The sequence below is a fragment of the Cetorhinus maximus genome, chromosome 2 (genome assembly GCF_964194155.1).
Source record: "Cetorhinus maximus chromosome 2, sCetMax3.hap1.1, whole genome shotgun sequence".
NCBI lineage: Eukaryota > Metazoa > Chordata > Chondrichthyes > Lamniformes > Cetorhinidae > Cetorhinus > Cetorhinus maximus.
Genome location: NC_135880.1, coordinates 49,871,717 through 49,884,556, shown reverse-complemented (window position 1 = coordinate 49,884,556; position 12,840 = coordinate 49,871,717). Strand labels below are relative to the sequence as shown.

General features: G+C 44.4%; 1 protein-coding gene across 1 annotated transcript in view; it reads right to left on the bottom strand.

Annotated features, from left to right (window-relative positions):
• The window catches only part of xrcc4 (X-ray repair complementing defective repair in Chinese hamster cells 4), a 543,146-nt gene that overhangs the window by 425,693 nt on the left and 104,613 nt on the right, over window positions 1–12,840 (bottom strand). The gene's annotated exons all lie outside the window — the stretch shown is intronic.

Sequence of the window (12,840 nt, the reverse complement as noted above, 5' to 3'; positions counted from 1 at the left end):
TTAGGAATGCTTTGAGGGTATCCTTAAAGCGATTACATTGACCTCCTGGGAGTTTCCTGCCGTGACTAAGTTCTAAGTAGAGCAATTACTTCAGGAGCCTGATGTTAGGCATACGCACGACATATCCCATCCAATGGAGTTATCAGTTCCTCAATGCTGGGCAAGTTGGCTTTGTAGAGGACACTGCTGTTGGACTGCCTTTCTTGCCACCGGATTTGGAGGATCTTGCGAAGGCACCACTGGTGGTACTTCTCCAATGCTTTGAGGTGCCTGCTATAGATAGTCCAAGCCCCCAAAGCATATAGGAGCACTGGGATCACTGGTGCCCAGTAAACCGTGTCCTTAATCTTGGGTTTGAGATCCTCGGCCTCAAATGCTGTTTTCCTCAGATCAGCTGAAGGCTAAGCTGGCACATTGGAGGCCATAATGAGTTTTGTCATCTATGTCTGCCTTCTTCATGAGGAGCTTCCCGAGATACAGAAATTGCTATGGGGCCTGGTTGGAAGAGGACCTTACCTTTCTGTGCATTTAGTGAAAGGCCCATTTCCTCATTTGCAAGCCCAAGACCTCGTGGCAACATCCCGGGACCAAACACAGGCACTTGCCACAGCCGATGTTATTCACTGAGCTAGCTAAATCTCAGTGGGAAACTTGTCTTACTGATCATAATCTTTTTTTTTTGTATTTTGAAAATGAGGGAAAGAACTACTGATCCCGGAATCATCGAATCCCAGTAACACTTTTAGGATTTTAAAATAAAAAGATTTATTAACAAGGAGGAAAAAAACTTCAGCACACAAGGTTAAAGTTGCACAGTTAAAAGAGTTTTACAAAACATCCCCAAAAAACCCACTTGGTCAGAACACACAAGTAAACTACTTGGCAACTGCTCCTTTTTAGATTTTAACCATAAAAATCCAGTAATATTACCCAAGGCAAAAACTGCTGGCATTTTAGTAAAGGTATACCACACAAATTTTCACTCTCTTCCACACTGCTGCGTAAATCCAAAAAAGTGCAGAAAACCCACTGCTTTCTGACACAAAGACTTCTCTGGCTTGGAAACTTGATGGCTGCTTCAAATTCACAACTTTCACACCTTCTCACCTTCTCCAAGCACACATCTGGTCTGAGGGCATCTCCCCCACACAGCCACACAACTCAGCTCAACAACTTTCCTTAAATATCCTTTTCCCCTTTCATCTTAGATTCCATTGTCTTAAGCACCTCTTTGAACTTATCCGATCTACCATCTCCATCAGCTTGGCCCACAAACAATGGAGGCTACAGAAGCAATGCTGCAAGAAAATGAACATCGAAGGCCTCAAGGATTACACAAAGGTGTCCCTCCTCAATCAGCGCCTGACTGCCAACCTCTGAACCTCCAGCCACCAGGAGTTACAGTGTGCCCACATGCCTGGTCGACACTACAGTCCACCATAACAAGCACCTGCAAAGAGGTTCTTGGTCTCTCCACCAGGAAACATAGTGACTAGTTTGATGAAAACAACCAAGAGATACAGGACCCGATCGAGCATAAGCACAGAGCTCTCCTCATTGACTGGAAACTCCACCACAGCTTAAGTGAAAAGCAGCAGTCCTACTGGTTGCTAAAGGCAGTGGGACTGCATAAATCCCGTGACATAAAGGACAAATGGTGGGTAGAAACAGCTCAGGAGATGCAACAACTTCCAGACACCTACGATATGCATTGTTTCTTCAGCACTGCCAAGACGATCTATGTCCCATGTCACTCAAGGGCCTTACCCTGCTGAGAGTCAAGCATGGAGAGGAGCTCATCAAGGACAGAGAGGCAATCAGTGCTCATTAGAGAGAACATCCTGAAGAACTCCTCAATCGAGGGTCTGTCTTTGACTCAAATGTCCTCAACTCCACTCCTCAATACCCTGTCCAGCTCGGCCTCGGCCCTAACATACTTCGGCACAAATTTGAAAAATCCATTTGACAGCTGAGAAACAACAAAGCCCCAGGAGCAGATCATAACCCTACTGAAATTCTGAAACATGGCAGAGACATGTTCCTGGCACAGCTGCAAAACCCTCATAACCCTCATCTGGGAAGAAGAGTGCATGCCGGGGGATCTCAGGGATGCTGAAGAGTTCTGTTGAAGAGTCATACGGACTCGAAACGTAAACTGTGTTCCTCTCCGCAAATGCTGTCAGACCTGCTGAGTTTTTCCAGGTATTTTTATTTTTGTTTTAGATTTCCAGCATCCTCAGTTTTTTGCTTTTATCTCAGGGATGCTGATACTGGCTGCTAAAGTCCAGGAAGCAGTGAGCTTCATGCTTGCCAATATTATATCAGGCTAATCTTTTGTAATTTTCTAAGCTTAACTTTTATTAATTATCATCAGTGAATTGCTGTTTATGTGACCTTAGCCTATGCAAAATTGGCAGTCACATTTCCCTATATTACAGCAGTGAGGAGACTTCAAAATTATTTAATTGCCTGTGAAATGTTTGGGATGCCCCGAGGTCATGAAAAACACTATATAAATGCAAACTCTGTTTTTCTTCTATGAATGGCATGATAATCTTTAATTTCATTATTAGTCTGGCAAACTCTCCAAGTTGGACAACTTTGATCGTTCCATGGTACACAATTAGAAAGCTGATACACCACATTTAATGTTTAGAAAAATGCTAAATCCCAGTGCCCAATGCTCAATATTCAATTTAATTAGTATTTTACTGCTATATCTTTGTCACAATAACAACTTATATTTATATAGCAACTTTAATGTATTAAAACTTGCCAAGCCACTTCACAGGAGCATTATAAAACAAAATGGTGCCAGGCCACATGAGGAGATTTAGATCAGATGACTGAAATCTTGGTCAAAGAGCCAGGTGTTAAGAAGTGTCTTATAGGAAGAGAGAGAGGTAGAGAGGACAAGAAATGTAGAGAGGATATTCCACAGCTTAGAGCCTAGGCAGCTGAAGGCATAGCCATCAATGGTGGAGTAATGAAAAGTGCAGATGCTCAAAAAAGGCCAGAATTAGAGGAGCACAGATATCTTGGAGGATTGTGGAGTTGGGGGGGGGGGGCGGGGTTTACAGAGATAGTGAAGAGCGAGGCCATGGAGTGATTTGAAAACAAGAATAAGCATTTTAAAATCAAGACATTGCTTGATTGGGAGCCAATGTAGGTCAGCAAGCACAGGGGTAATAGATAAATTAGGCTTTTTGCGAATTAAGACATGGACAGCAGAGTTTTGGATTAACTCAAATTTACATAGGAGATTGTGGGGGGCCAACCAGGAGTGCCTTGGAATAGTCAAGTCCAGAGGTAACAAAGGCATGAGTGAGGGATTCAGTAGATGAGCTGATACAGGGGCAAAGTTGGGTGATATTACGCACGTGGAAAAAGACAGTCTTAATAATGGTAGGAAATGTGATTGGAAGCTTATCTGAGTGTCAAATATGACACCAAGGTTACAAACAGACTGGTTTAGTCTCAAAACAAAAACAGAATTACCTGGAAAAACTCAGCAGGTCCGGCAGCATCGGTGGAGAAGAAAAGAGTCGACGTTTCGAGTCCACATGACCCTTCAACAGAACAGGTTTAGTCTCAGACTGTTGCCAGGGCGAGGAATGGAATCCTTAGCTAGATTCATAGAGTTATACAGCACAGAAACAAGCCCTTTGGCCCATCATATCTGTGCCAGCCAACAAACACCTGTCTATTCTAATCCCATTTTCCAGCACTTGGCCCGTAGCCCTGTATGCTATGGTGTTTCAAGTGTTCATCTAAATACTTCTTAAATGTTGTGAGGATTCTTGCCTCTAACAGCCTGTTATGACTGATGCAGTTGGTTAAGCGGAGTTATTTAAAAATCCCGGACGGAAACTTTAAATAATTGTCATAACCTATAATTTTAAGTGTTATGTTTGAGACGCGACTCCAAATTCAGGAAGCAGACCATCAGTTCTTGAGGCTTTACATTAAATTAATTGAAACATTTCATTAATTTACACAGGTTAAAATATATACACATGGTTACAAATTACTACTAACATAACTTTTAACAAATTCCCAAACTAATCTCCCATTAAGGCAACAGCAACCCATAGACTTAACCAAATACCAGGCAAAGCATTTTCACCTTACAAATTCAGAATGAGGTTCTTTTCTCTGTGGAGCCAGTTGGAGGCTCGCAGCTGCCTTTTGATCTCACATTGCCTTTGCTCTGCACATCTGAAAACTACTGAAGTTATACCTATCACCACCACTGATTGAATTCAAATTCTCATTGTCTCACCAGTCTCTTTGAACTTTACCTTTTAACAACGAAGCCCCATTCATTGTACCAATTTTATTAGTAATATAAACATATTACTTGGTAGCTGTTAGAAAGGCATCAAATTTTCATCCCACTTCTTGAATGCTCTATTCAAAAAATGCAAATACACTCTACCTCTCGGCTTACATCTCAAACTAGTACATATCAAAACACCTAGACCTGCTGACTTTAATCCAATTAAGACACACCTGCAGACTAAACCTCTATTTTAAAAGAAAAATATTTTCCAAAATATTATGTCCATTAATAGCTTCATGACACAGCCCCTCAGTCAGTGTGTTCCAGATTCCAACCACCCTCTGGGTGAAAAATATTTTCCTCAAATCCCCTCTAAATCTCCTGCCCCTTACCTTAAATCTATGCCCCCTGGTTACTGACACCTCCACTAAGTGGAAAAGTTTCTTCCTATCTATGCCTCTCATAATTTTTTATGCCTCTATCAAGCCCTCCGTCAGTCTTCTCTACTCTAAGGAAAACAACCTAGCCTATCCAGCCTCTCTTCATAGCCGAAATGCTCCAACCCAGGCAATATCCGGGTGAATCTCCTCTGCAACCTCTCCAGTGCAATCACATCCTTTCTATAGTATGGCTACCAGAACTGCACACACTACTCCAGCTGTGGCCTAACTAGCATTTTATACAGCTCCAACATAACCTCCCTGTTCTTATATTCTATGCCTCGACTCATAAAGTATCCCAATGCCTTCTTAACCACCTTATCTACCTGTGCTGCTGCCTTCAGGGATCTATGGACATGTACACCAAGGTCCCTCTGATCCTCTGTACTTCCTAGGGTCCTACCGTTCATTGTGTATTCCCTTGCCGTGTTAGTCCTCCCAAAATGCATCACCTCACACTTCTCAGGATTAAATTCCATTTGCCACTGCTCTGCCCATTTTACCAGCCGATCTATATCATCCTGTAATCTAAGGCTTTCCTCCTCACTATTTACGACACCATCAATTTTTGCGTCATCTGCGAGCTTACTGATCTTACCTCCTATATTCACGTCTAAATCACTAATGTACACCACAAACAGCAAGGGTCCCAGCACCGATCCCTGCGGTACACCACTCATCACAGGCTTCCAATCGCAAAAACAACCTTCGACCAACACTGTCTGCCTCCTGCCACTATGCCAATTTTGGATCCAATTTGCCAAATTGCCCTCGATCCCATGTGCTCTTACCTTCTTGACCATTCTCCCACGCGGGACTTTGTCAAAAGCCTTACTGAAGTCCATGTAGACTACATCAACTGCACTACCCTCATTTACAGAACTAGTCACCTCCTCAAAAAATTCAATCAAATTTGTTAGACATGAACTCCCCCTGACAAAGCCGACTATCCCTGATTAATCCCTGCCCCTCCAAGTAGGGATTAATCCTGTCCCTCAGAACTTTTTCCAATAGTTTCCCTACCACTGATGTTAGACTCGCTGGCCTGTAATTACCTGGTTTATCCATACTACCCTTCTTGAATAACGGTGCCACATTCACTGCCCTCCAGTCTTCTGGCACTTCTCCTGTGGCCAGGGAGGATTTGAAAATTGGTGTCAGTGCCCTGCAATCTCCTCCTTTGCCTCACATAGCAGCCTGGGATACATCTCATCTGAGCCTCAGGATTGATCCACTTTTAAACCCGCTAAAACCACTAATACCTGAATAATACCTAATAATTCAATGCTAATTTGTTCAAGTATATCAAAGTCCCCGTCCCTGATTTCTACACCTACATCATCCTTCTCCATCGTGAACATAAATGAAAAATAATCATTTAAAGCCTCACCTATGTCCTCCAGCTCCATGTACAGTTTGCCACTTTGATCCCTAATGGGCCCCACTCTTTCCCTGGTTATCTTCTTGCCCTTACTATATTTATAAAATGCTTTAGGATTTTCCTTTATCTTGCCCATCAATGCTTTTTCATGCTCCCTCTTCGCTCTCCTAATTAGATTTTTAAGTACCCCCTGCACTTTCTATACTCCTCAAGGGCTTCCACTGTTTTCAGCCCTGTGTATCTGCCATAAGCCTCCTTTTTTTCCTTATCCAATCCTTCGTATTCCTTGACATCCAGGGTTCTCTGGTTGGTCGTACCCTTCACCTTTACAGGTACATGTTGGTCCTGAACTCTCACTATTTCCCTTTTCAATGACTCCCACTGGTCTGATGTAGACTTACCTATAAGTAGCTACTCCCAGTCCACTTTAGCCATATCCCGTCTTATCATATCAGGATGAAATTGACAACAGTTGAAGGAGTGCAGTCCAGGCCATGGTCAATAGGCAAGGGGCAGTACAGGAGGAAATACCAAGGAGTAGGAATGAAGGTTTTATAGGAGATTCCAAAGGTAGGGCGACAGACACACATTTCTGTAACCATCATTGTGGGTCAAGTATGGTTGTGTAGCCTCCCAGCTGCCAGGGTAAAGGACATCATGGAGAGGGTGAAAATTACTCTTCAGGGAAAGGGAGTGAGCCAGAAGTTTTCATACTCATCGGGACCGATGACATTGAGAGGGCAGGTATTGTGGTCCTACAGTCAGATTTTCAGGAGATACAGAGGAACTTAAAAAGTATGAATTTGAGGGTGGGGGGGGGCGGGGGAAGAAGTTGGGGGCGGGGGGGGGCGGTTGTTGGGACAAGCAAGCAGTGATAGGAGGAGATAACCAAAACCTGTCAGGACAAAAGAACAAAGAGGTGTTGAAGGTGGTGATATTATCTAAAAGAATATGCAAATTAAGAGTGGAGAGCAGGACAAGCAAGGTAGCTCTAGTGGGGGTGGGGTGAAATAAACCATGGGTGGAATACATTTAAAAATAATGGAAATAGGTGGGAAAAGAAAAATCTATATAAATTATTGAAAAAAACAAAAGGGAGGGGGAAGAAACGGAAAGGGGGTGGGGATGGAGGAGGGGGTTCAAGATCTAAAGTTATTGAACTCAATATTCAGTCCGGAAGGCTGTAAAGTGCCTAGTCGGAAGATGAGGTTCTGTTCCTCCAGTTTGCGTTGAGCTTCACTGGAACAATGCAGCAAGCCAAGGACAGACATGTGGGCAAGAGAGCAGGGTGGAGTGTTAAAATGGCAAGCGACAGGGAGGTCTGGGTCATGCTTGCGGACAGACCGAAGGTGTTCTTCAAAGTGGTCACCCAGTCTGCGTTTGGTGTCTCCAATGTAGAGGAAACCGCATTGGGAGCAACGAATGCAGTAGACTAAGTTGGGGGAAATGCAAGTGAAATGCTGCTTCACTTGAAAGGAGTGTTTGGGCCCTTGGACGGTGAGGAGAGAGGAAGTGAAGGGGCAGGTGTTGCATATTTTGCATTTGCATGGGGAGGTGCCGTAGGTGAGGGTTGAGGAGTAGGTGGTGATGGAGGAGTGGACCAGGGTGTCACGGAGGGAACGATCCCTACGGAATGCCGCCGGGGGGGATGAAGGGAAGATGTGTTTGGTGGTGGCATCATGCTGGAGCTGGCGGAAATGGCGGAGGATGATCCTTTGAATGCGGAGGCTGGTGGGGTGATAAGTGAGGACAAGGGGGACTCTATCATGTTTCTGGGAGGGAGGAGAAGGCGTGACGGAGGATGCGCGGGAGATGGGCCGGACACGGTTGAGGGCCTTGTCAACTACCGTGGGTTGAAAACCTCGGTTAAGGAAGAAGGAGGACATGTCAGAGGAACTGTTTTTGAAGGTAGCATCATCAGAACAGATGCAACGGAGGCGAAGGACCTGAGAGAATGGGATGGAGTCCGTACAGGAAGCAGGGTGTGAGGAGCTGTAATTGAGGTAGCTGTGGGAGTCGGTAGGCTTGTAATGGATATCGGTGGACAGTCTCTCACCAGAAATTGAGACAGAGAGGTCAAGGAAGGGAAGGGAGGTGTCAGAGATGGACCATGTAAAAATGATGGAGGGGTGGAGATTGGAAGCAAAATTAATAAATTTTTCCAGGTCCCGATGAGAGCTTGAAGCAGCACCGAAGTAATCGTTGATGTACCCATGAAAGAGTTGTGGGAGGGGGCCGGAGTAGGACTGGACAAGGAATGTTCCACATACCCCATAAAGAGACAGGCATAGCTGGGGCCCATGCGGGTACCCATTGCCACACCTTTTATTTGGAGGAAGTGAGATGAGTTAAAGGAGAAATTCTGCAGTGTGAGAACAAGTTCAGCCAGACGGAGGAGAGTAGTGGTGGATGGGAATTGTTCGGGCCTCTGTTCGAGGAAGAAGCCGAGAGCCCTCAGACCATCCTGGTGGGGGATGGAGGTGTAGAGGGATTGGACGTCCATGGTGAAGAGGAGGCGGTTGGGGCCAGGGAACTGGAAATTGTTGATGTGACATAAGGTGTCAGAGGAATCACAGATGTAGGTGGGAAGGGACTGGACAAGGGGAGAGAGAAGGGAGTCAAGATAGCAAGAAATGAGTTCCGTGGGGCAGGAACAGGCTGACACGATCGGTCTGCCGGGACAGTCCTGTTTGTTCTAGGGCAGGAGGCATCTATCCAGAAGGGATGGGTTGCATCTCAACAGGACTGGGACCAAGGTCAGCATTTATTGCCCATCCTTAGTTGCCCTTGAGAAGGTGGTGAGCTGCCTTCTTGAACCGCTGCAGTCCTTGTGGTGTAGGTACACCCACAGTACTGTTAGGAAGGGAGTTCCAGGATTTTAACCCAGTGACAGTGAAGGAACGGCGATATATTTCCAAGTCAGGATGGTGACAGACTTGGAGGGGTACTTCCAGATGGTGGTGATCCCATGTATCTGCTGCCCTTGTCCTTCTAGATGGTAGTGGTGATGGGTTTGGAAAGGTGCTCTCTAAGGAGTCTTGGTGAATTTCTGCAGTGCATCTTGTAGATGGTATACATTGCTGCTACTGTGCATTGGTGATGGATGTGGTGCCAATCAAACGGACTGTTTTGTCTTGGATGGTGTCAAGCTTCTTGAGTGTTGTGGGAGCTGCACTCTTTCAGGCAAGTGAGGAATATTCCATCACACTCCTGACTTGTGCCTTGTAGATGGTGGACAGACTTTGGGGAGTCAGGAGGCGAGTTACTCGTCGCAGGATTCCTAGCCTCTGACATGCTCTTGTAGCCACAGTATTTATATGGCTTGTCCAGTTCAGTTTCTGGTCAATGGTAACACCCAGGATGTTGATAGTGGATGATTCAGTGACGGTAATGCCATTGAATGTCAAGGGACAATGGTTAGATTCTCTCTTGTTGGAGATGGTCATTGCCTGACACTTGTGTGGTGTGAATGTTACTTGCCACTTGTCAGTCCAAGCCTGGATATTGTCCAGGTCTTGCTGCATTTGGACATGGACTGCTTCAGTATCTGAGCAGTCGCGAATGGTGAACATTGTGCAATCATCAGCGAACATCCCTACTTCTGACCTTAAGGAAGATCATTGATGAAGCAGCTGAAGATGGTTGGGCCGAGAACACATAAAAGCACAAAGTCTGGTGAATAAGGTTGGTAAGCCACCAGCAGAAAAGCTGTCTGAGAAGATGATGCAGTGGTATTAACATGGCTTAAAAATGGTGAGGTCAGGGCACTTAACATTCAAGGTTACAAAGTGTTCAGAAAAGATAAGGATATTGTAGTGTTGGAAAAGGAAGATGTTCTTGAGAGGGCAAAGACAAAATCCAATTCATTAGAGTCGAGAAGCAAAAATGTATGATCACACTTCTGGGGTATTCCATCGGCCTCCAAATCGTGAGAGGGGAGGCAGTGGCATAGTGGTTATGTCACTGAACTAGTAATCTAGAGGCCAAGACAAATGCTTTGGGGACACGGGTTCAAATTTGAATTCAATTAATGAACCTGGAATTTTTTTAAAATGCTATTCCCAGTAATGGTGACCATGAAACAATGGCTGGTTGTTGTAAAAATCCATCAGGTTCACTAATGTCTTTTAGGGAAGGAGGTCTGCCATCCTTACCCGGTCTGGCCTAGAGGTGACTCCAGGCCCACAGCAATGCCCTCTTAATGCCCTCTGAAATGTCCTAGCAAGCCACTCAGTTGTACTAAACCACTATAAAATCAAGAAGGAAAGAAACCGGATGGACTACCCAACATCAACCTAGGCATCGTAAATGACGACGGCACAGCCAACCCTGTGAGCACTGCAAGGTCCTCCTTGCTAACATCTGGGGCCTTGTGCCAAAATGGGGACAGCCGTCCCACAGGCTAGTCAAGCAACAGCCTGACATAGTCACACTCACTGAATCATACCTTACAGTCAATGTCCTAGACATCATCATCACTATTCCCGGGTATGTCCTGTCCCACCCGTAGGACAGACCCACCAGAGGCGGCAGCTCAATGGTGTGTACAGTTAGGAGGGAGTTTTCCTGGGAGTCCTCAATATTGACTTCCGACCCCATGGCACCAGGTCAAATGTAGGCAAGGAAAATTCCCACTGGTTACCATCTACCCCCCAAGCCCCAGCCCCAGGCGATGAATCAGTACTCCATGTTGAACTCCTCCATGCACTCTGGGTGCAGGGCTTCAGTCACTCGGTACTACCACTGCATACCAAGCTGGCAGAGCTAAGAATTATGGTCATCTTTGACTACTAAGGATGAACACTCAAGTTTTTTTCACTATATCCACTCAGGGATCCCGAGTCACTCACGATTCACGTAATTGCATAAGTTACAAAGTCTTCGAAACTTACTTGAGATGCACATCGATACGCATTTCTCACAAAACTCTCTAACATATATATGTATTTATAAATTTTTTTATTCATTCACGGGATGTGGGCTTCCTGTCCAGGCCAGCATTTATTGCTCATCCCTAGTTGCCCTTGAGGTGGTGGTGGTGAGCTGCCTTCTTGAACCGCTGCAGTCCATGTGGTGTAGCTACACCCACAGTGCTGTTTTTATAAATATATATATATTTATATGTTGAACTATTAAGAAAATTATTTCACTTAATTGCTAGTAATGACGACCAGGAGGATATGCAGCAGAAATTGTTATGCTTTTATCACAGAAGTGTTTGTCAAGTTTCACTTAAATTTCACTTCTCGAAGAATCAATTTTATTGTACTGAGCATAATCTCCAAACGAGAAATGGAAAGATGATGGCATAGTGGTAGTATCACTGGACTAGTATTCCAGAGGCCCAGGCTATTGCTTCAGAGACACGGGTTCAAGTCCTACCATGGCAACTGATGAAATTTAAATTTGATTCACAAAATCTGGAATTGAAAACTAGTCTCAGTGATGGTGACCATGAATCTATCATTGATTGTTGTATAAAACCCAGCTAGTTCATTAATGCCCTTTATGGAAGGAAATCTGCCATCCTTACCTGGTTTTGCTGAAATGCGACTCCAGATCCACAGTAAGAGTGGTTGACTCTTAGCTGCCCTCTGAAATGGCCTAGCAAGCCACCAAATGCTAGCCTTGCCAGCGACACCCACATTCCATGAAAGAATAAATTTTAAAAATCAAATTTACTTTCTCTTTCTCACAAAGTTCTCTCTTTTATGTTCTGCACTTGAACCAAAATATCGTTTGTAACTGCTGTGTGGTTTGATATATTCGCTTTCTTTTCTGTTGCAGTCAAATTAAAGTCTCTCTATTTTTCTGTTTTGGTTAAAATTCTTATCTTTTCTAATGTAAATATACTAAAGCAAAACTAATACAAAATTAGTAATTCAGTAATGTCAACGTAACTGGCTCCACACCAAACTTTGCAAGGGCGGATCATAAAGTAACTACGCAACTGCTGCCCTGGTTGAGATTAGCTAATTCATGACAGACGAGGAATCAGACTTGGTCTCCTGGGCGAATAACGAGAAAGATCTGATTCAATTTACCACACCAGATTGCTAATCAACGACAATAGCAAGAACAAACCGAGGCAGCTTTCTGACAAAAGAAGAGAGGAACATTCTATGTGTAACCATTCTATGATTCTACAACAGGAAGTGCACATGTATGGGCATTAAGAGTGAGCAGGATTAGGTTTGACTGTGGCGCACTCTATACTTGAATAGCCTACTAATGCTCACTACTCAGAATCTCATATGAAGAATGATGCTGAGAGGGAGGGGTGCTATCACCAGAGGACTACCAGTCACCCCATTGGGAGGTACTTTGGAAAATTCTGGAGCTTTTTTATTCTTTCATTTCTGTCAATGGCAAGGCTAGAATTTGTTGCCCATCCCTAATTGCCCTTGAAGCGAGTGGCTTGCTAGGCCATTTCAGAGCGCAGTGAAAAGTCAACCACATTGCTGTGAGGTCTGGAGCCACATGTCGGCCAGCCCAGATAAGGATGGCAGGTTTCCTCCCTCAAAGGACATTAGTGAACCAGATAGGTTTTTACAGCAATCGATGATAGTTTTAATGGTCATCATTACTGAGACCAGCTTTTAATTCCAGGTTTATTAATTGCTGCCATAGTGGGATAGAGTAGGGAGAAAATTAAAGAAGTTCAAACAGGAATGAAAAACAGCAATACAGCAAATTTCTAAATTTGTTAGAGTAAATTCCAGCCTCTTCTTGGTGTA